We start from the raw sequence: 23,916 nt of genomic DNA, 5'->3' as shown, positions 1-23,916 counted from the left end.
TCTGCCTGGGGAGAGCAGGGGAGGGGAGGGAGGACCAGCAGCCAGCTTCTCTCTGGCCAGTCCTGGTTCATGCAGAGGCTGCCGGAGGCGACAAGCCAAGGCCCGACTCCCTGCCCTCTGTCTTCAAAGCCCATTTCCTCCCAGTCCCAGCGATGGCACCCCGTGGGCTTCGCTCTCAGCACCTGCTGAAATCCTGGAGTTCCGACCCGGCTCCGCCCACGTCTGTTGGCAAGAGCCTTCTATTTCTTTCTGATTTTACTTCCCTTCAAACTTTGGGAGTTTCGTTTTTTTTTTTTTTTTTTCCTGAAAAAGTGCTGTGTGATCTGATTTTTTAAATAGTTAAAATGTATGAAAGATTCATGTTGTTTAGAAGAGTATTTTGGAATTTCACAACATCCCCAGGAGATAATTGGTGTCTCTCCAGGGAATCTCCGGGCGGAGGCTGGGAATGATGGTGTAAATCACTTGAGCGCCAGCAGCAGTTTTAATTAAGTTTTTCCAAAATCAGATGCTTATTTCACTGAAATATGCTGGGCTTTGTTGACAAGTGACACATAGCATTTCATTCTCCTGTTTTTTTTTTTTTTTTTTTTTTTAACCATCTGAAAATGTCCTTGTGGGGACCTGGCCTCCACATTAATTATTCTATAGTCAATCAGAGCCTGGTTCTCAGCCTGTGGGGGATTCAGGGAAGGCAAGAGTTGACCCTGACCTCCAGGAGAGACAGGGAAAAAGAGGCTCACCGCTTTCCCCGAGGCTGATGACATGCTGGTCCTCACAGAGGTCATTTCCTTGCTCCAAGCCTCTGCCCTGGAAGGGAGGCACCACTATCCCCATTTTGTAGATGAAGAGACTGAGGCTCCGAACCTTCAGAAGGCAGGATGCTCTCGCCCAGCTTGTAAACAGCATAGCAGGCATCAAACCTGCTTCTTCTCACTGTCCTGGGACACCCTTCTTCCACAGCCCCATGACCACTCTGAGCTCCACACAAGGTTTCCAATCCAAGAAGACATGACAGACTCTACATGGTAGAAGTAAGCAGTCATGGCCCCAGATTATAAAGAGCCCTGATCCCCTAATTTAGGGAGCTGTACTGGGCTCTCTGAGCTCCACAGGGAAGGGAAGGGATGCCAGACTGCTGGTTAAACTGGAATGTAAAGTTCAGGGAAGGGAAGGAACAGAGGCAGGAGCTGCCTCTTTTACTAGCTCGCTTGCTGGCTGGGTTGCTCGGAAGGTTCTGGGGAGGGGTTCTGGACCAAGCCTAGCCATGACCTTGGCAGGATGGTAGCTGGACCCCTCCTCATCTCAGGACCCCTGGAGTGGGGTTTGCCCCTGAGTATCCTCTTCCTGGAAGAGGCTGAGTCTGGGATCCTAGGTAGGTCACTGTTAGGACCCTGACCCTGCAGCACTCATAGGACAGAATCCTACTCTTCAGATGTATCCATGGCCCTGCACCTCTGTGCCCCTGCAGCTGGTGCAGGGCCATTCCGGAGACCAGTGCTTCAAAGCCGGCTCTGCGCTGGGAGGCCCAAGAACAGCTGGAGGCCCCAGCAAAGGCCGCCCCTCGGGCGCTTCCCGCCCACTGCGCTCTGCACTTTGAGTGACTCGCCTGCCACACTGCCCAGAAAAAGTGTTTAGGACCCGCGGGGGGGGGGGGGGCGCAGCAGTCCTGCTCTTGGTTTCTTGGGGCCTCTGGGACAAGCCACACTCTGCAGAAGACCCAGCACCGGATCCGCAACCTGTGCCGCCTCACTGTCCAGGCCAACTGCACGCAAACACGTGACCCCAGTCTAGCCAATCACGGAAGTCCCTTCCTCCTCAGCAGTGATTGGTCCAGGAAGAGCCAATCAGCAGATGGAGCTCCAGATCCAGCACCCCATTCTCATCCCTCATCACCTTCCTGCCCACGTGACTGCCGGTACACGTGACCCAAGCCTAGCCAATCACAGGAGTCCCTCAACAGTGATTGGTCCAGGATGAGCCAATCAGGGTGCTCCCTGCGGATGAAGCTCCCCAGCGCGTTCTTTTCTCTTTCTTTTTCAGGGATTGTTCACTTGGGATCCGTCGTCCCTGCTGGAATGGGAAAAGTCAGTCTGTACAGGAGAGACACACAGACAGATCTGGAGGATGGGGACAGAGCGGCTTCCACGCAGTCATTTGAGCTCTTCTGTCCCTGAAGTCAGTGGCGGCCTTTCACCGTCCTGCCACCTGGCCTAGGAAATGAAGTCGTCACCAGCCACAGGAGAAGCCTCCCCCGCTTATTCTCCCACCTCTGCCCCACCCTGGGCCCCGCACCCTAAGGGGCTTCTAAATATTTCTGTCGGCCCTTCCTGCAGAGGTGGCTTAGGCTGCCTTGCCACAAAGCTGAAAAACTGGAGTTCAAGCCCCTCCTGGGCTTTAAACGTGTTCCCCATGTCTGTGTGTTGGAAACTCAGTTCCCAAAGTGACAGTGCTGTGGGGTGGGGCCTTGAGAGGTGCCCGTGAGTGCTGGGCCCTCAAGAAGGAATTCGAGCCGTTAATGTGGGAGTGGGTTCATTACGTGAGTGTGGGCTCCTGGACACCGGGCGAGTTCACCCGCCCCTCCGATGCGCTCAGGCCTCTTGGTCTCTCTCATCAAGAAGACTCACAAGGAGACTTCCCAGCCTGCAGCCCTGGAAGAAATAGACTCCTGCTCTTTATAGATGCCCCAGTTGAAGGTATTCTGTTAGAGCAGCACAAAATGGACTGAGACAGCCCCCAGATGTTCATAACAAAAGTGCTGATAATGGAACAGCTTTCCAAGTGAACCCAGAGCCTCCATTTCCCAGAAAGGGTTGGGAGGGCTGCGTGCTGTCGGGCGAGGGAGGTAAATTACTTCTGCTCTCTGCAGAGCTGGGCCTGGGCTGCGAAGAGGGCTGCATGCCTCCCCGTGCTGCTGTGCTGAGCCAGAGGCTCTTCCAGCAGGGCCGGCTTCCAGGCAGGCGACAGTCAGATGCAAATCACTTCTGTTCCCCACCTCCCAGTGCCCTGGCGCCTGCTGGAGTCAGAGCACAGCCGAGTCTTCTCCGGGAGACTCTGCTCCGCACAGCTAGGGCCTGTGCTGTTGTCATTAGGAGGTATAAAATCCTAATTTATATTGCTGGGAGGGTAATTTATACACTAATGTAAATTTCTTTTACTGCTGATTTTTGAGCAACCGATGTGCAATTATTTCCAGCTCCCCTTCCAAGGCAATTCTAGAACGACGGCTGCTAATACCTTAATATTCTTTATGATTGCCAGAGATGATATTTTTCCCGGATCAAATGTATCCAGTGGGGTTTGACATAATTGGGTTAAAGATTTCTCTTTCCGAGGCTACGAGACTTGTTAGGCTCATCTGGGCTGGGGTGGGCGATGGTGAAGGCCTTTTGTTTCTGTTGCTGCTCTTGCAAAACCATTAGGAGGATTTTATACCTCCTAATGCTGGTCCCTTTTCCTTTACTGAGTTGTAGGTCTTTCCTGCCTGCCTACTGTGTGCTCAGCTCCAAAGGATGCGTGTTACATGGAGAAGAAAACAAATAGTGTCAAGGGCCCACTGAGAGACACCTCTTTGGAGGAGAAGAGTTTTTGCCTTAGGAACATACAGGGACTTGGTGGGCTGTCTGGCTTTGTCCCCTGAATGTGAAACTTGAATGGTGGACACTCAAGAGGCTGGTTCCACCTCTAGAGCAAGAGACAAGGCATCTCTCTCCCTGATCTTGCTGCAGGCAGGTGAGAGCTGGCCAGAGAGGCCCATGGACCCTGAGCAGTTGTCGCCAAGTCATGCTCTGTCCCATCCCACATCCTGTCCCCCTTCCAAATAATTGATGCTCATCCTTAGGCCATGCTGTGGGACGAGCTCATGTGTTGAAGTCTTTAACCCCACGGTGATGATATCAGGAGGTGGGGCTCTGGGAAGTAATTAGGTCATGGGGCAGAGCCCTCACAAGTAGGGTTAGTGACCTTACAGAGAGGCCCAGGAGAGACCCCATGCCCTTCCCACCATGCAAGGTGAGCGTGAGGAGACGCTGTATCTGAAGGAGCAGGCCCTCGTGGGACAGTGAATCTGCTAGCACCTTGACTATGAATTTCTCGCTCTCAGAAATGCGAGAAAGAGATAAATTTTCTGTGACATGTCAGCTCAGGGGCAGTGGCTGAATTTGACCCTTAATGCAAAAGACACTCAATGTAACAGCTGCTGTGATAAAAGCTGAAATGGAAGACGCCAGCAGCAAACTCGCCTTCCTCATGTGAGTGCTCTCACAGCCCCACCCCAGCAAAACAGACAACCCGATTAAAAAAGTGGCAACGAATTTAGAAACGAAGAGAGATTTCTCCAAAGAAGATGCACACGTGGCTGGCAGACAGCTGAAGGCATGCCCAGCACCACTAACCAGAAGGGACACGCAAATGAAAACTACCCTCAATACTTTCTCACGCCCTGTCGGCTGGCTACTATGAAAACCCCAGAAAGTAACGGGGTGGGGTGGATGTGGGGGAACTGGGAGCTTCAGGCACCATTGGTGGGGACATCAGATGGTGCAGCTGTTTTGGAAAACAATATGGCAGATCCTCAAAAGATTAAAGGTAGCATTACCACGTGACTTGCCAATTCCTCCTCTGAGGATGTGCCCCCCAAGTTAAAAGCAGGATCTCAGGGGTAGATCACAGCAGCACTGTTCACAGTAACTAAAATGTGAAGGCGAACTGTGTCCACGGACAGAGGAAGACGTGAGCTAAATGTGGTGTGAACATACAGTGGGTCATTCTGGGAAGAGATCAGGGGAGCCCAGTGGCTTCGGGGGGCCCTGATTAGTTCCTTGGTTCTTTTTTAGAGTTCAGTGAGCAAAAGATTCTGAACTAAGTTGTCAACATGAGATCAAAGGGATTTAAAACCAAAGTCCCTTCCATTTTCTCTTGAAGATAATATTATGAAAGGAGATAATATTTTCCCTGGTTTATCAGTCCTTCGCTGATGAATTTCCCCCTAAAAGTCGGAATAGTGGAGGGAACCAGAGACAAAACCCCATGTTCTACAGGCAAGCTCTGTGGACACAAACCCACCTTCCCTGGGTCCCAGATGATGGGCAGTGGGGACACGCAATCACAGTTTTTCCCGGCTCATTTGAGTCCCGGGAGGGAGACTTCCTGTAATCTCTGATAAGACCATAGCCATGTGGCAAGCCTCAATAATTCTTCAAACTAAAGAGCAAGATAAGGAATTACACGAAGCATTTTATGCTTCTGTTTTCTTTCCTCAACTAGAATGGAGAGTGTCCTGCAGCATCCAAGTTTGGGAAGCTCTGGTACCCACCTGGGCGCCATCCTTCCTAGAAGAAACAGAGATGTCGCTTGCCCAGGCCCCCAAGGCTGGAGGAGCAGGGTTTAGTGTCTGTGGCACTAGCAGATGCTGTCATCCACATTGGATGGGTGGGGAAACTGAAGTCCCGTTAGGTCAGTTGGTTTGCCAGGGTCACGTGGCTGTGAGCCGGGGCGCTGAGCGCTGACCCGTCTGTCCCCAGAGCTTACCTTTCACTGCCTCCTAACGGAAGGGTGCGCGAGCTGCCCCAATTCCAGTTTTTCCCTTCTAGACTTGAGGGGGGATTATTGCAGCCTAAAAACGAACAGAGTTAAAATGAAGCACACAGCCTCCCTAAATCAGAGACCTAGCCCGTTCACGTAGCTGGAAGCAGCATTCGGTCCTTGGGATTGGGCCATGGCAGCTCCAGGGCGAGAGAGGTAGGGGTGTGTGGCGGGTGTGGGCGTGGGGGACGGGAAGGGATGGTGTGGGTCTCAGTGCAGGAGGTGGACTTCATGACCACCCTCCCTGCCTCCAGGGAGGCCCCTGTCCCTTTCCCATCCCCATCTCAGGGTCGTGGGGTCCTGAAATGCTCTGGACCCATGTCCCCTCAGCCGGCCCGGTCCCCTCCCTAGGTCACTGTCCTGCCTCTGTCTGGAGGGAGGGCATCTCCCCGGGGAGTGCTCAGCACTGGTCCCAGGGCTGTCCCACGGTCACAGTGTGGGAGTCAGTACACGGGTCAAAGCAACCTGTTCTGTGGTGTAGACAAGGTGCTCTACTGAGGAGGATTCTGGGCAGAGAGGACGTGAGCTCTGAGGCCAGGGGCTTGTCCCCGTGTCTTGCTTTGTTGTGACTCTGGGTGAATTCCTTGACCTCTCTGAGCTGCACCTGCCAAGTGGGAATCATTCCTCATGCACGAAGTGAACCGGATGAACCCCACAGGCTTCCCGTGCAGCTGCTGACGGCAGCATCCGCCACGCACCTCGTACCTTTGGCAGGGGGCCGTTCTTATGGGGGAGGCCAGTCCCACAGGTGGACGTTTCCCAGCCTCCCTCCAGGATGGTGAGACTGCTGCAGCCAGTGAAATGGGCAGGATCAGCGTGTGTCCGCCAGCTCCTCTCCTAAGCCTCTGCCTCAGACATTCTACTGGAGACAATATTGTCACATGGCCATGACCAATGCAAGGTGGCAGTTGCATCCCCCTAAAGGGGACAACAAATTTTGGTGCATATTCAGCAGTCTCACCACACACTCTTCAAAGAAATGGGTATGCACTTGCTTTGCTTTTTCTCCCTCTGCATTGACTCAGATGCAGATGTAATGGCAGGAGCTGAGGTAGCCGTTTTGGACCCAGTGAGAGAAGCTGCTATTGGGGTTCAATATCGACCGATCCCCAGAAAGTCAAAGTGCACACACAGCAATGCAAATCACACAACGAGGTTTTATTGCAAGCTCGAGCCTGGACCGCAACCAGCCTCTCAGACCACTACCATGGCTAAGTGGGGAGTGGCCCCGAGGGACGAGAAAGCCCCTCTACTTAAGAAATTTCCAATCATTCACATACAAAGACCTGTACAGTATTGGTTAACATTGGAACAGCTAAACATTTGTTCTCTTTTGGTTGGGTCCTGCCAATTTATTTGAATCTCACTGGGTCCTGCCAAAACTGAATGGTCCTGGAGGAAGAAGGGAGGAGGGAGGGGGTGAACTATGCAGGAGATGAGTCGGGGCTAGGCCCCCTCCCCTGTCCTTGATAGATAAGGTTTCCGAGCAGCTGCCCATTTCTCAGACAGATATCTCTGAACAGCCTTGATAAACCCCGGGGGCCCAGTACGTCCTGTTTGTCCTGTATTGGCTCTTGAGGGTAGTGCCTGTGCGCCCTTTCCTGGGGGGAGGTTTTACGGGCCAGTTCCCGGAATGGCTTGTTCATACAACAAGGCTGCACAGAGTCACCTTGTTCTCAACACTGCATGTTGAGGGAGGCAATATTGCTTTCTAGCCCTGAGTTGTCTGGGAATTGGTAAGAGAGATGAATAATGCTTCTAATTTGCTCGCGGCCTGTGTAGGTGGGTCTTTTTGCCACGGCAGATCAGACCGTTCTGAACGGATGTGTCCTGCTACAAGATCCAGGAGCCTCTGACTCATACCTTAGTCTCCCTCGTACTCAGGATGCTCCTGGAGGTAGGAGGATGGCTCCATCTCCCACCTCGAGCTGGGTCCTCTTCACAGGTTCTCCTGGGAACCCAGCAGCTTCTCCTCCATGGCTTTCCTGGTTGCTTGTCCCAAAGTCATAGAGACAAAGCACCGAACTTTACATCCAAGACAAGTCCCTAAGGAGAACAAGAACGCTGGAGGTACCAGAGCGGCAGGCTGAGGAGACAAGAGGACCACGTGTTAAAAATGACGGAAAGAAAAATAGCTGGAAGGAGGCGGGGAAACCGGAAGGAGAGAAGCAGGAGCTGCCTGGTATGGACCCAGCACGATCCAAACCCGAACACCCGCGTGCAGAAGGCTCAGGGCGATCCTCCGGGACGCCAGGGCTGTGTGCATCCTGAGAGGCCAAGACGGGCCTCGGGAGTCCGCGGCCTGAACTCGAGCCTTCCGGGGCTTCCTGGCTGAAGGCCGAGTCAGGGCTGGGTCCTTTTCCGGGACACACGGCCTTTCCCTCTGGCCACGAGGTGCGTGCGACCGCGGGCTCTTGACTTTGTCCCCATCCCGTGCTCCCACCGAAGCCAGAGTCCTCGAGGATCAGGATGGAGCAGAAACCCAGACTCAGCCAGAGGGTGGACTCAGCCTGGGGCGCCGCTGCCACTAGCCTTGGGCCCTGGAGCTACCCTGGCCCAATCCCAAGGATCGGCCATGGGGAGACTGGAGAGGACGGGCAGCAGGGCTGGGAGGACGGGAGGAGTGGGCGGTCGGAGCTGGTGGTTACTTTCCGCTCTGCGCCTGCGCAAAGCTCTGCGTGGACCCGAAGGGCAGTGGTCGAGGATGCGGGACTTCCACCTGGATCGGGTGTTTTATTTCCACGATAATGAGCACCACCACTTCCGTCCTGCGCGCCTCTCCCTTACTGTGCACCCGGCCCAGCCTGCTGCGGAGGGACCCCGGTCACCACGGGCCCCCTGGCGGTCCTGCACGCGGCTGACCTACCGGCCTGCATACTCACGGAGTGAGCGCCGCGGAGTCGCCCACGGATCCGCTTCCCTCTAAGGGCTGATCCTTTGTCCTGAGCCTTCAGCTGTCCTCCGGCTCTGAGATCCGCCATGCTTGCTGGATGTAGCCACCCCACTGGGCCAGGACCCCGGGTTGCCTGTTCCCGCCTGACCCCGGCTTGGTACCTATGGCATGCCCACCCCGACCCTGCTGGCCCCTACCTCTGGTGACCACATCCGATTCCACCGCAACTCCTTCAAGATCAACGCGCCCATTCCATGTCTGCCTTTCTGCAGTGTCCTCCGGCATGTCTGTTGTTATGGCTTGGAGTTTATCTATTTATTTTTATTATTATTATTATTTTTTGTGCTTGGGATTGAATCCAGAGACACCTCACCTGGGAGCTGTCAGCCCTTTTAGTTTTATTTTTGAGACGTGGTCTTGCTAAGTTGCTCTGACTGGCCTCAAGCTGGGGAGCCTCCTGCCTCAGCCTCCTGAGTTGCTGTGTTTAGGGGTGAGAAGTTTGGATTATGACATCTGTAACCTCCTTTGTGGATTAATCCATTTACTCTACTTAATAGATTAATCTCTTCAATGGACTGCTAGGTGGTAACTGGAGGCATGGCTGGAGGAAGGAGGTCATTATGGGTGCACCCTGGGGACTCTGTCTTGTCCCCAGCTCCATACCCCCTCCCCCTCCCTCCGTTCCTTCCAGGCTGCCAGGAGTGAGCAGTTTCTTCCACCATGATGTTGGCTTCATCTCAGGCCCAGACCCACGGAGCCCACCGACAGGGACTGAATCTCTGAGCCCCAGCTGAACATTTCCCAGTGTGGTCAGGTAGTCTGGTGACTGTGACTAAAGCTGACTAACACCCACGTTGTCACGGACGACAGAGTTCCTTCCTTTGTATTTACTTCTGCGTTAAAAGTTTGGTTCTCATTTCCCATCCCTGGCGGAATTTGCGTTTGGGGTGGGGTTGCTCCTGGCGGGCGCTGTCTCAGGAGGAAAGGTTTGGGGCTATGGGGCCAGCGGTGGCCTGGGGGCTCGCCAGGCCCGCCCCATCTTTCTGTGTTGGTGCTCTTCACGTGGACCTGGGAATAAGCGCAAGGGACTCGCTTTCTCTGACGACCCGAGGGGATCAGGGTGGAAGGCGGCCGTGGCCGAGGACCTGAGATGTCACCCACCTGTTTGGGGCGTCTTGTGTTTAAGCGCAGTTCCGGTCACCCACTCTGCCCAGGCCTCGCTGGGCTTCCTGTGAGCCTGGGCCTCTGGGCAGACACAGCCGGGCGAGGAGTATGGCTGGCTCCATCCGCCACTGGAGAGGCCGCGCGGACCCCAGAGGCCCTGCCTTGGGGCACGTGTCTAAGGAGCAAGCAGCTTTTCTGTCAGTCTTTGTTGGACAGAAACGGACCCAAGGACTGTCCCCTCGCTGACCTGTGTGACCTGCGTGCCGGTCGCACGGAGAACCTCCTCTGAGCGCTAACCCGCTCTCCCCAGGACAAGGGTCCTGGCTTTGCACAAACCCAGCCTTCCTCCCTCCACCTCCTGTCAAACTCACCGGGTGGGTGGAGCCAGCCTGGCCCAGCTGCCCACGTCCCTGTCCTCACTCAGTGGACTCTGAATCTCCGAAGGCCAAGCAGAGGGGACAGTGGCACAGGCTGCTCCACTCGTCCCTTCTGCATTGCAGGAGGGGGTCTGAGGCCGCTCGCGGCTCCGTGGCGAGGCCCGGCGGCGTCCTGCTGGGTGCCCGTCTCTCAGTCAGCTCTCGTCACTGTCATTGTAACCGTGCTGACATAGAGGCCTCCAGGTCCCTTTAGGCTGCTGGCAGTTACTGGCCGTCAATCTGGCGAGTCCCACCTGTGGACGCTCGCTGCTTCCTGCCCCTCCGTGCTCTCTGCCTCCCAGTTCTGCAGTGGGTGTGACCAGAGCCCGGAGCCCCTCAGGCTCTGGGTTCGAGTCCCCTTGTCTGAAGTCTGCCTGCCGGAGGCTGGAGGCTGGCTTCAGGTGGTGGCCTCGTTGGAGGTCGCCGAGGCAGGCCGGGCACGGGCTCCACGTCTGGGATCCCCAGGAGCTGGGTGGCCGTCTCTCTAGTCTTTAATCCAGCCAGGCCCCTTCCCCTCTGGCTGGGCCTCCAACTCCGTCTTATTTTCCTGTTTCTAGGGTCTTTGCTACTAGGGCTGGTGGTGGCCCCCAGGAGGGCCAGGCACTGAGGTGGAAGCCCCGGAGCCAGGGTGACTGGGGACTAGTGGGGACGGGGGGTGGGCAGGAGTCAGCTGTGAAGAGGGCCCGGCCGGGGCTGGGGCTGCGCACGGCCTCCCTCCCTCGGGGCGAGCCAGGCTGGTCGGGTGGGTGGGACTCTGGGAGCAGGACCGGAGTGCATGTGCCCATGTGTGCGATGGCGTCCTGCGTGGGTGTGCGCGTGTGTGTTGTGTGTGTGTGTGTTGAGTGTGCGCATTGTGTGTGCGCATGTGTTGTGTGTGCGCGTGTGCAGGTGGGTGTGTGAGCACCACTTCTCAGTTTCCTGGTCAGCAGGATGGGGGCCGCCAAGCCTAGCCCCCTGGGCGGGTGGGACTATGAACTCATGTGTGCAGAAGCGGCTGCCTTCAGGGGAGGGCAGCTACTGGGCCCTGGCCTTGGCCGGCATACCCAGCCCCTGCCCCTGGTCTGGCCCTGCAGAGGACAGCGCCCCTCGTGGCCACCCGGGGACTCCCCAGGTGAACAGACAGCCTTTGTCTTCCGCACTCTGCTCTGCGGCAGGTGTCCAAGAACCAGGAGGCCAGGGCTCCCGCCTCTGGGGAGAAGACCCGGGGCTGGGCAGGATGGGGTCGGGGTGTCCCTTCCAGGGCCCGCCTGGGGGACTCCCTGCCTGCCTCTAGACCCCTCCCGTTCCTGTGTGGGCTCCCGCCTGGCGCCCACAGAGCTGATCGCCGCCCACAGAGCTGATCGAGGCCCCGTGCGATGATACACAACGCAGGGCCCTTCAAGGAGAGGTGCTATTGGGAGCCCCCCCCTTTTTTTTTATAAAAAGGAAAAGCTATATAATATACTGGTTGAAAGGGCTATCTTTCTTCCTGGAAGAGCAGCTATTAATCTCTTGCTAGTACATTTTCATATCATTTTGGACATTTATTTCTAGGCCGTGATATTATAAAACCAGGCTGGGGTGTCAGTTTTGATGTGGTGTGACACGCTGGAACATGAAGAGGCGTAATGACCGCGGTGGCTGTTGGAATTGCTAACGAGGGCCTGACATTTTCAAGCCGACCGGGTTCTGGAAGCCAGCCCTGCCGCCCGCAGCCCCGCAGCCCCACAGCTCCGCCACCTGCACGTCAACGAGCCCGGGGGCGGGGGTAGGGGCCTCAGGGTTTTCTGAGCCCGACCGTGAGGGGTGCAGGGGTCAAGACGGGCCCAGGGACTGGCCTTTGCCTCCAGGCTGCCTTTGCCATCCAGGGAGAGGGGCCTGTCCTGGGCTTTGGGGCCTTGATTTCCTTGTACAGTTGTCCCCCCTTATCCACGGGGACGATGCTCTAAGACCCCAGTGGGACTTGGAACCTGGATGCACCAACTCTGCGATTTTCCCATATGTGCTTGGAAGACGACGTTAAATCCACAGCCCAGACCCAGGAGCACGTCACCAACAGCCAGGGACCAAACGAGATAACCGGAACAGCGTCCTCTGGTGAAAGCTGTGCGATGTGGCTTCGGCCCAGCCCCCGAGGACGGGAGTGGGTAGCCGAGGTGAGCTGCAACGCTGGCCATGGGCACAGAGGTACAGCTGTGGGGCTGTCAGTCCAACCGTCCCTGGGGAAGCCCTGCTACTGCGTGGTGCTGGGCGGGGAGCAAAGGGCAGGCCGGATGGACACAGAATCCTGCTGGGACAACTACCTATTCCACTCCCTGTTCTTGAAGCTCACAGCCGCCATCCCAGAAGCATCTGGAACTGGTCAGAATGCAAATTCTTGGGCAGAGACCCAGACCTGCTGAATCAGACCCGGGCGGCTGGGCCTGTTTGAGGGGCCCTGGGGGGATTCCGATGGCCCCTCATTCCAGAACTTGTGCCTCCCATCTGGTTTCTCCTCCGCCCGGGGCCCCTGGGGTGGGCAGGGTGTGCCACCTCCCCCTCTGCCCAGTTTGTGCCCCTGCTGGCTCTTCTCTGGGCTCTTCTCCAGCCGGCCCTCCCGAGCTTCTAGAAGCAGCACTTGCGTCTCCCCCGTCCCTCCCTCCCTCCCTTCCTTAATGGAGTCTGGCTCGCTTGCTCCCCATCTCCGCGCTCCTGGGCTGGGGCTGGGCAGGAGGGTCCCGGATGCAGCCCACGGGGAGATGCCTAGCCAAGCCTCCAGCCTCCAGCCTCCACGAGGCCCTGGGCATCCCCTCGACCCCCACTCATCTGAAAGTCCACTTCCCTCCTGACCCTGCTGCCGTCTCTCTCCCCTGCTCTGGAGGCACCCTCCCGGCCTCCCATGGGCTCCACAGAGACACACCTCATTCCTTCTGTCCCCGCTGGGCCAGCGACCCTCCTCTGCCGGCAGCTGTCCCACCTGCATTGTCCAAAAACGGCCACAGCAACGCCCAGCTTCCACGTGCTAGTCCACCAGACCCTTGCCCACCCCTCCAGTGGCACCTGGGTGGGCCCATGTGACCGTCCTGTGAAGGGAGCGGGAGGCGCCGACCCCGCCAGCTCCAAGGCCAGCCCACAGAGGGTGCGGCACCCTGTTCTCAGAGTGCCACCTCCGCAGAAGCCGGTGGACAGGCAGGACCCCGGGGATGCCCGGGAAGGCGTGGAGAGGACATTCCGGTGACACCAGTGACGGTGTCCCCTCCTGAACAGATCATAGAAAGGGGCCCGATAAAGGTTCTAGCAGTGATGGGCCCTTGGGAACTCTTAGATGGAAGGACAGCAGAGAATCGTCCAAACGCACGGCTGGGCCCGAGGGTGGACCCGACTGTGAAATCGCGGGGCGGGGAGACAGGAGGTAGGTGGACGCAGCGGTCTCAACCCTGTGGGTGCCTCAGGGTTACTCGGAGGGTGGGGAGGACCCGGGCTGCAGCTGGGGACCGGGTGTGCGGTGCGCAGGGCGTGGGCCTCGGCGAGGCCCCTGGGCCGCTCTCCTTCCTCCGCGCCTGGGGACCGAGGCCTTTCCATTCCCAGAGCCCGTGCCGAGGTGCCCGGGGACCTCACCCGCCGTTCTGTTTGTGTTTTGGGCAAGAGCTGAGAGTCGCCTGACTCTCTGGAGTGGACACTTTGGGCGAGGACACTCCTGCCTGGCCTGGCTGGGCCCTGGGCGGTGGGGCAGACCCACAGCGGCGGGACCCACTGCCCTGGAGCCACCAGGGCCACAAACGCCCTGCCAGCCCCACACTGTCCCACCCAGGCACCACACTGACTGTGAGCCTGTCTCAGGAACAGAAGTGACCCCTGAATGCAGACGTGGGCACCACAGTTCCAGCCCCGCCAGCAGGTGACACGGCTCCTGACCGTCCTGTCCCTTTGGCCTTCATTCTCCCGCCCTGCTCCACTCTTCTCTAGCTAGGTTCTCTGGCCTGATTTTCTGCTCTGCTGCCTCAGGGCCTTTGCACACATCCTGCCCCCAGGAAACCTCTGCCCAGCTCTTTGTCCCTTCTCCTGCTCTCCGCTTAGGCTTAAGCCCCTGGCCAGAGCCCCCTCCTGGCCCACTGCCTTCCATTCTGTACGCCATTCCTCTTTCCTCATGGCCCTTGCAGTCGCCCGATGTCACATATTTATTTATTCATGCATATTTATTTACTTATGCATTTGTTTCACTGAAATAAAACCTTTTCGATGGCAGAGAGTCCATCTTGTTTATCCCAGAATTCCCGGGGCTCCGGTGCAGAGGAAGCTCTCGGTCATCACTTGCTGATCGAATCAACCCCCTGCCTCTTTCCACTCCCCACGAGAGTGCCCCCGCTGTCCCTAGTGCCCACTGTATTGTCCCTGGTGACCCCTGCCTTCCCCCTGCAGGCTTGACCTGCCCCCAAGTGACCAGTGGAAGCCCCGGCAGATAGCATTTAAGGAGTTCAAGGCCAGCCAGCCAGGAAAGCGCCAGAGGCCATCCGGACGCCCGTGTCTCCGCTGGCCTTTTCCTGGAGGGATGGCCCCTCTCAGCAGCAGGACACCACTTGTGGGAAACACAGAGGCAGCAGCACACGCACCCTGTGGGGGTGGCCAGGTAACCCTGGGACCTGACGTTAGTGACCGCACAGTGGGTCTGGGGGCTCACCTGGCATTGGGACTCACGCAGCCTTAAGAAGGTGCTGGTCCCGGTGGCCCAAGGAGCCCAAGGAAAAGATGCCACGAGAGGCGGTGGGGGAGCAGAGTCCAGAGGGGCAGCGGGCCTGGTGCGCCTGCCTGTCCTGCCGGCCCCCGGTGTTGGCACGCTGGCACGGGAGCCTTGTTCAGGGCACTGAGTCCAGGCTGTGCCACGGGCCCCTCTGCTTCAGACCCGTCAGCGAAGGGAACGGTCTCTGGGTGCTTCCGTCACTAGTCCAGGGACTACTTCAGCCGTGCACACAGTAGGTGCTCATTAGACGTTCGTCGAAGCGGTCACCTATGGCTTGCCCTGGATGTCCTCCTAAATTCTCTCGGTGAAGCCTTTTTCCATCCTCAGCTCTAAAGCTTCCTACTGAAGACGGACATCAGACTCTCCATCTCCCCCAGGGGCAGTTCCGAGCCAGGATGGGAGTCCTCCACGCCATCTCCCGGGTGCCGGTCACTGGGCACAGCCACCCACACCGCGGCACGCTGTCCTGCTCCACATTTCTGCTTTTGGAGTTGTGCTAGATGTCACAGGAAGCAGTGTGCAGTTGAGGACATAAGAACTGGTGGGGATTTGGACAGGACACCAGTAACTGTGCCTCTCGGAGGGATCCATAGCTCCTGGGTGTCTAAAATAGGCCATTCTGCTGCAAAGAAACCTAGTCTAGTTCTTCCTTTCCCTGGAAGGTTCATGCTGGAAGGTGAATGAGCCAATGGCCAATCCATCAGCGAGGATCTGTTTCTCTGCATCTCTCTCTCTCCATCTTTCTCCCTCCCTCCCTCCCTCTATCCACCCATCCACCCATCCATCATCCACCCGTCTGTCCCTCCCTCCCTCCCTCTCTCCATCCCTCCCTCCCTCCTCTCCATCCCTCCCTCCCTCCGTCTGTCCCTCCATCCACACTCCCTCTATCCTTCCTTCCCTCTACCCTTCCCTCCCTACATCCTTCCCTCTCTCTCTCCCTCTTTCCATCAACCCCTTTCTCTCTCCTTCCCTCCCTCCATCCACCTCTCCCTCCCTCCCTCCCTCCCTCTTTCCATCCCTCCCTCCCTCCATCTGTCCCTCCATCCACCCTCCCTCCCTCTATCCTTCCTTCCCTCTACCCTTCCCTCCCTATGTCCTTCTCTCTCTCTCTCCCTCTTTCCATCAATCCCTCTCTCTCTCCATCCCTCCCTCCCTCCCTCCCTCCATCGTTCCCTTCGTCCCTCCCTCCCTCTGCGCATCTCCCTCTTTGCCCACGCCTCCTGGCTCGGTACAGAGGTGTCGGGGTGGAGACAAGCCTCGCGAGGCCCGAGTTCCCCCAGGGCTGGCTCTGCCAGGGTGGTCACTGCCAAGTCTCCAGGCCCAACCTGCTGAGCCAGGGCTCAGTCTTCCCACCTCCCTCAAGGGTCCGTTTGACCTTTGAGACTCCCTGGATGGCAGCCCCTGGTGGGGATTCCGGGTCCCTTTCTAGCCTTCAAACCTGTTTTGCAGCCACAGATGGGTCCTGGGGGCAGCAGGAGGCTGGGAGCCAGGAGGCTGGCGTTTGTGCGCGCCTGTGGGTGGTGGGGATGATCTGTGAGCGCGGAGGGCCGCGGGCTGGGTTTCCCGGGCGGCTGGCTGCCGGTTCCCTCCCACAGTTGCTATTTTTCACTCCATTGAGGCCGATTGGCTCTGGATGGGCCTCTGGCTCCTGGTTTTGGAGGTTCAGTCCAAGGTCGATGGACCATAGTTTTGGGCCTGAGGTGAGGCAGGTTATCATGGTGGAAGGGTGTGTGTTGGGGGAAAGTGGGCAGCTCCTAGCTTCCAGGAAGGAGAGGGGGAGGGGAGGGGAGAGGAGTAGGGGGAGGGGGAAGAGAGGGGGAGGGGAGGGGAAGAGCAGCAGGCGATGGCTAAACATTGTCCCCAAGGGCACCCCCCAGTGACCTACTTCCTCTAGCCAAACCCCACCGGCCTGCAGCTCCACCTCCCACTGACCCATTCAGCCCACCCTGGATGAATCCCAGGGGGTCATGGCTTTCATACGCTGATCGCTTCCCCTCTGGCCGTCCTTGCACGCAGGCGTTTTGGGGGCTACCTCACATCTAACCTGTAACAAGAAGTTGTGTTAGAAGGTCAGCGGGGGTGGGAACTGGCGGAGAAACTCCTCGCCTCGCTGTCCGGGTGGGTGATCCCGAGCACTCCGAATCTCCCTCCGAGGGCCAAAGGGACGGTGCGCCTCTGCGGTGCGGGGTGTGCGTGGCGGGTGGGCAGTGCGGCGGGGCTGACTTCAGGACGCTGGCGCGCACGCCGACTCCTGCTGCTCGGAGTGGGGACCTCGATCACTGGACCCTTCCCGGGTCCTCCCTTCCCGGGTCCTCCCTTCCCGGGTCCTCTGCTTTCTGATCTCGCCCTTCCTGCTACCTAGTGATAAGCCTCCTGCACCGACTCCCGGCCTCAGGCTCTGCTTTTTGGGGCAGCCAGACTTCTCGGAGGCCCCACAGAGGAGGCCGCCAGGGCAAGAGGATGGGCCTCAACAGGAAGCACTCCATCTGGGCCAAGGTCCCTGGGGAGGGTGTGAAGTCGGTGTCCCAGGGAGACTATAAAGGTTGGCTGTTCCGGAGTGAAGACACACAGAGTGTGCAGAGAGGACTGCGGGGACGGGGTCAGACAAGCACCTCTGACTTCCCTGTTGGCCCTGTCACCCCTGGGCTTACTCCATGTGAGAAGGGGACCTGCCTGTCCTGAAGCTGATGCTTCCCCCTCCCATGGCCTCTCCCGGCCTCCTCTTTCTGACCCTTCAGGATCTGCAGCCACTGAACAGTCATGAGATCTACATTTTGTGGCCAAGAACACCAATTTGGGGTCTTGAGGACAGCCCTGGGGCTTGGCCCCTGCTCTCTGCTGGAGGAAAGTGTGATAGAGGAGAGAAACTTTGGGCTCTTGTTGCTCTAACTCTGTCACTAACTAGCTGTGTGACTTTGGGAAACACACTTTACCTCCCTGGGTTTTGAGCTCCTCATTCTAAAAACTGGGATGATATCTACCTTACAGGTGCTGTGAAGGTTCGGTGACCAACTAGCTCTCCAAAGACCAGAGGGCACAGTGTGGCCTCAGACACCAAATTCTCTGCTCTTCAGTTCCAAGATTACTTTTAGAGTCTCTCCCAAGGGAACAAGGTCAGATGAGAAGCTAGTTATAGAATAAAATGGAGAATGAAGGAAATTATCTTTCTGGCAGCCCCCAGAAAGAGTCTGGGATCGGGACCCTGGACACTTGGTGTCCCCCGGGATGATAACCCTGGGGGATGTGATGGGAGGTCCTGCTGCAAAATCAGTGTCAGAAACAAGGTTGTTGCTGGGGCTCACCGTGCGGGAGGGGGACACAGGGTGATGTGGACAGAATGCCACATGGGGATCTCTCTGGGGTGGCTGGGGCGGAGATCAGCAGAGACTCCTACAAAGAGGCGACTCAGAAGGGCAGATCCAGCAGTGCCGAGCAGGGGCTTCCAGGCAGGGCCTCTGCAAGGACAAGGTGGGGTGTGGGGTCCATTCTCTGCCGCTCAGCTGTCCCTCCACAGCAGAGACCTCGCCGAGGGTCCAGGGCTCTGGGGGGCATAACCCTCATGTCATATCTGGAGAAGGAGGAGAAGGAAAAGGGGGAGCAGTTGAGGGTGGTGACTGGGATTTCCAAGAGTGAGGGTCCAGACATGGAGAATCTGCTGGGTCCGCTCCTCACAGAAGGGACAGTTTATTTTGGCTCATGGTTTCCAAGGTTTCAGTCCTTGGTCGCTCGACCCCATTGCTTTGAGCCTGTGGTGGGGCAGAACAACATGGCGGAAGGACGTGGTGCAGCAAAAACGCTCCCCTCAGGGCGCGACAGCCAGAAATGAGAGAGGCGTGGGGAGGGGCGATGGCAAGGCATGGTCCCCAAGGCGTGACCCAGGACCGCTCCTCCACCAGGCGCACTCCACAGGTCCCACTGCCTCCCAGGAGCGCGCTGGCTCCGAGTCCCTCCGTGGACTGAGGTCTGGTGAGGTCAGGGCCTCGGGATCCAGTCGCTACCCAAAGCCCCACCTCTCAACCGCGCCGTGTTGGGGACGAAGCCCTCAACACACGAGCCTTCGGGGGCCTTCGGGGGCCTTCCGGGTCCAAACCACAAGACCCCTCTGCATGGGCTCCCTCTTCTCACATGCTTCCCCCTTGGCTTTTGTGACGTCCTCTCTGGGTCAGCTGGTGCACTCTCGCGCTCCCGCGACCCCTCCCGAGCCCCCGTCCCCGGCAGCTCAGGGTCGCACCCTGCTCTCCAGTCTCCTCCAGGTGCACATTTGCCCTGGCGCCAAGTGCTTTCCCGTGGCTCCAACTGCCATCCGCCCGGGCGCCATCCATCTGGCTGTTACCTGCCGGTCCACGTAATCAAGGTGCTCCTAGGATGCCATCTTTAAGTCAGCCTGACCACGCCAGGCGCTGTTCTCAGGACGGAGCACGTGCCTTCTAATCTGATCTCAAGTCCCTACCCGGCAGGTACGGTTGCCCCTTCCTGTCTGCAGATTCTGCATCCGTGGATTCAACCAAACGTGGATTGAAAGGTTCAAAAAACACTAGTGTGTTGAGTAGGCATGGTAACCCCAGCTGGACACCGAGGGCCACTGCGCCCTTACCATCGTTGCTAGTTCAGGACCCCGGAGTCTGTGACACATCCCCGCCCGAAGGTCCTGGAGTCGAGTCCCACCGGCTCTTCCCTCTTCGTACCTCTGAGTTCTTCCATCTCCACCTGCCCCACCTGTGGCTGGGCCCTCAGTGTCCCCCTTCTGGGCAACGGTGGTTTCTTCCTGGTACCCCACAGGCGGCAGGGGGCCGGGTGAGCCTCCTCTCTGTGCTGGAGGGGCCTTCCTGACTTCAGCTCACCCTGGACTGAAGCTTGAGACGAAGGCCCTTCCCGTCTCTGTGCCTGTCCTCGCCGGCTGCGTGGCCCCAAGATGCGCTGCTTGCTTGAGCTTAGTTGTGCGGTCACCTACCGGCCGCCTTTTCCGGGGATTCCTCCAAGATGAGGTGGGCGCTCCTGTCCAGAGCATTCCTGGCCCCTCCTTGTCCTTGGCCAAGCCCATGGCGCAGGGCCCTGAGCGTGCCTGGAACAGATCTCCCCTCCTGGAGTCCAGACCCGACTCTTCTGGAGGATTCCCACTTGGTCGGGATTAAAACCATCCCACATCTTTACTCCCCGGTCCCCGATAGCCAGCAGGTCCACTTTCAAGGGGTCCACTTTCCAGGCCATGCACCTGCAGAAAGAGGGGTCAGTGTGCACACAGCCAGGCGGGGCCTGCGCAGCCCTTGCAGGGGGAGGGCGTGGCCTGGGCCAGCGCGTGACCTTCAGATTCCTTCCACGCTGGACGGTTCACATGCCCTGTGGTTCTTGCTCGGGCTTGGGGCCCGGCAGGGGAGGTGGCGGGGATGTGGCAGGCCAGCGTCACATGTCAGGGAACGAGCAGGCCACGTCCCAGGCCTGGCTGGTTCTGGGGAGCTGGGCTTTGTGGATTTAGCGCTGGTGTCACTAAAACAGCATGTGTCTTGGAAGCGGCAGGGGCAGTCACCGGTCCTGGTGTTTGCTCAGAGGCCGAGGGACCCAGGTGGCTTTGTTCCATTTGGTGGACGGCCAGGGCTGACGGCACTTAGGGCCGCTGAGCAGGCTCAGGCTGGTTGTAAATCACAGGGTAGGACCGTCCCAGGAGGAGAGGAGAGTTTCCACTTTCTGCCAAAAGAGTCAGTAAATGTCTTCCAGAAAATTCAGGCTTTGAAAAGTGGTCACGTGACTTCCTCCTCCGTCAGTCAGCTAGGGGAATGCAAAGCAAGAAGACCAGAGAAGACATTGTTTTATCTTTTGGGAGAAGCGTGGTCCTAAGAGCCAGAATCCCTAAACATGTTCAAATCTTTAAACCCCTGGACCATTTCAGTAATGTGTCTTAGAGGAATAATCAGGAAAGAATGGTTGAGATTTATACACATATGAGCTTGAGCGAGGGTTTTATAATAGCAAAACAAAGTACCAAAACAACACTCACCGCAAATGTTCAATGATCAGGACTCAGTTAATTTAGGTACACTCTCGTTGGACTCTGTTCAACCACTTTAAAAAGCATATTTTCACCAAATTTGACAGACTTAGAAAAAAGCTTATACCACAATATTAATGAGATGAAGCAAAAATATATGAAAAGAAGAAAAATTGAAAAGAAATACCCCCACATGTTAATAATCCCCCTGAGAAATGGGGTTTTGAGTGATTCTTACATTATTCTTTACGCTTTTACTTATGTTCACATATCTTTGTCAGCATGTGCTGAGGTGAGAGTCCATTAAAAAAGAACATTTGAAAGGCACAAGAAGCCCTAGCAGGGCGGTCTGTCCCCAGCATGGGGTCTAGGTGACGAGACTCGCCGCGCGGGCCAGAGGCGTGTGCTGATCCTTTCGGGGCGAAGAGGCTGGAGGACGGGGGACGGAGGATAAGGAGGCTCAGGCCCATGACCATGCGAGCAGCCCATGTCGTATGGCCCAGGACAGTACAACCGTCTCTGGAAATGTGAGACGCGATGGGGTGTGTGGTTGGACCCAGGACCTGGTCAGCACTGCCCAAAGGGGCCCCTAAGTGCCACCCACCCCTCATGCCTGCACCTGCTGGGCTCGGCAGCTGAAGGGAGAACAGAACCTCCCCAGCCAGAAATCTGGGGTCATCCTTGGCCAGTTCCCCTGCCCCCGCCAATGATCTCCAACGGGGTTTTGTAGACGTTCCCGAGCAGTGTCTTCTTGGTCTTCGCTGCCCGTCCAGGATGCCCGTCTCCTGCTCGGGCTGTTGAAAAGGTCCCTAGGCTGCCCTCTCTCCGTGCCAGCCTGCCGCTGCAGCCAGGCAGCTCTCTCTGGAAGGCGACTCCACCTCTTGATTAAAGCCCCCACGGCCCTCCCTGGATTTCAAGGCTGGTTTCCAAACTGCTCCTCAGTCTGCCCGCGGCCTCCTTCCCAGCCTCCCTCTCCGCTCTTTGCCTATGTCCCTTGCTCTCCCGCCACCCGAGCCTGTCGCTGATCCCTGAAGTTGCCAGGTTGTTGCTGGGTCCCCTGGCTCCCTCCCCGACCACCTTCCCTGCCTACCCCTGGGCCGTTCCCCACCAGGCAGGGAACGTCCATCCCCCTGCATCTCCTCAGAGCCGGGTGGCACTTCCGATCTCGTTCAGCACGTTGCCTCCCCGGGGAGGGTGCAGACCTCCACCAGAGCAGGCTCCTTCCCACGGTCCCTGGCTTCCATTCTTTCCTCAGGATCCTGCTCCTGTCTCCTTCCATGAGGACCCCTGCCCCTCTCCTGCTTTCGGAAAGCAGAAGCCACGCTAGGGCCAGGCCCGATGTGGTGGCACTTTTCGGGCATCCCGGGGCAGCTTCCTGCTGGCTTCCCACGGTTCTCCTGGGCCTCTCCTTCCCCTGAACGTCACCACGGCGACTCCAGAAAGAGCAAGGAATCTGGCACTGACGGGAGTCTGCGCATGACCCTCTTGTCCCAAGTGTCAACCTGGAATCCTGGAGGCTATGTCAACTGAGGCCACTTTAAAGTCAACTCTATGGAGGCTTCGTGAGCACACAGCAAAAGGCGCCCATCCAAAGCATGAGACCGGTGAGCCTCGGTCACCAGAACTGCAGTCAGGACACAGGGCGTGGCCACCACCCTCCCAGCCCCAGGCCATGGCCGCTCTGCTTCCCTTTCCCCGCTGTAGTTCCACATCAAGGGACTCATACAGTCCAGGTCCTTCTCGTCTGGCTCCTGAGTGCAGCACAAAGATTTGCAGATTCTTCTGTGCTGCGGGTGGTCAGGAAGCGCCCCTTAATTTCCAAGTGGTGTTCCAGTGACCAATGTCAGGCCGTGTGCCCCTCACCTGCTGGTGGGCACTAGGGTTGGGACAGCAGATTTGAGGGCGCGCGTAGGAGGCAGTTTCAGGTGGGGGAAGGTAGACCACAGGGTGCCGTGGCCTGCTGTGGTCCGGCCCACCAAACTCCCCTGGAGCTTCAATTCCTCAGCGTGGCCACTTCAGAAGGCGGGTCCTCGGGAGGCGATCAGGTCACAGAGCTCCGCCCCCACAGAGGGATTAGTGTCATTCTCAAGTGACTGAGTTAGGTCTCTTGAGACTGGATGAGGTCTTGTGGGGGTGAGTTGGGTCTCAGGGGACGGAGTTACTCCAAGAGTGGGTTGTTACAAAGCAAACTCACAGAGCGCACCCGGCTTCTGCATGTGACTGTTCCCCCTTCTGTTCCTCCACATCATGAGTTGACGCAACCGGAGGCCCTCACCATCACCGGAAGCCGAGCAGACGCTGGCGCCATGTTCTCAGACATCCAGCCTCCAGAACCGTGAGACATAAAAAAACCTTTCTTTTCATTGTAACCTACCCAGCCTCAGGGATTTTGTTTTAGCAACAGAAAATGGATGAAGCTACAGGGAGCTGGAATAAAATAGAGAATGACTTTTCTGAGAGTCTGTCCTAAGACAGGATGCACCACCTTGGGGGGTAGTGAGTTCCTAGGCCCAGAGGTGGGAAATGACTGGCGGGGATATTATTAAAAAAAAAAAAATTCCAGGGGCTGGGGTTGTGTCTCGGGGCAGAGCGCTTGCCTGGCATGTGTGAAGCCCTGGGTTCGATCTGCAGCCCCGCATATAAATAAATAAATAAAGGTCCATGGACAACTGAAAAAATATTCAAAAAAAAATTCCAGCATCGGATGAGGAAGCGAGTCTAAAAACCCTTCCTGGGCAGTGAGTGGGGTTATGGCTGGGTGGGGCAGTACTGAGTCGTAGTGTGAACCTTCTTCTGCACAAGCTGGTGCCTTGCTGGCTCTGGGGCTTGACCTTAACACAACACCACCGAGACTCCACCATGCTGTTCTTGCTGTGGGGTCCCACTGCTGGGGGGGGCTTTTCTAAACCGTACCTGATACGACTTCCCTAAGCAACAGCATGTTGCTGCTTTTTGAAACGTTCCAGAACTAGATCTCTTTGGTTCTCAAGTTGGAGTGTCCATCAGGTTCCCAGGAAGCATGGCTGAGGCTGGCGGAGGCCACTCCACCCCTGCTGGGGACGGGGACTCACGCCCCAGAGCGCCAGGCCCATCCGAGCTGCCTCTGAGTGTTTCCATCTTTCCTTTTCTTTTTTAGAATCCACAAAAATCTGTGTGCCGTGGTCTGATCCCATCTGTGCAC

This window comes from Sciurus carolinensis, chromosome 18 (assembly GCF_902686445.1).
Source record: "Sciurus carolinensis chromosome 18, mSciCar1.2, whole genome shotgun sequence".
Classification (NCBI taxonomy): Eukaryota; Metazoa; Chordata; class Mammalia; order Rodentia; family Sciuridae; genus Sciurus; species Sciurus carolinensis.
Note: the sequence above shows the minus strand (reverse complement) of the source record.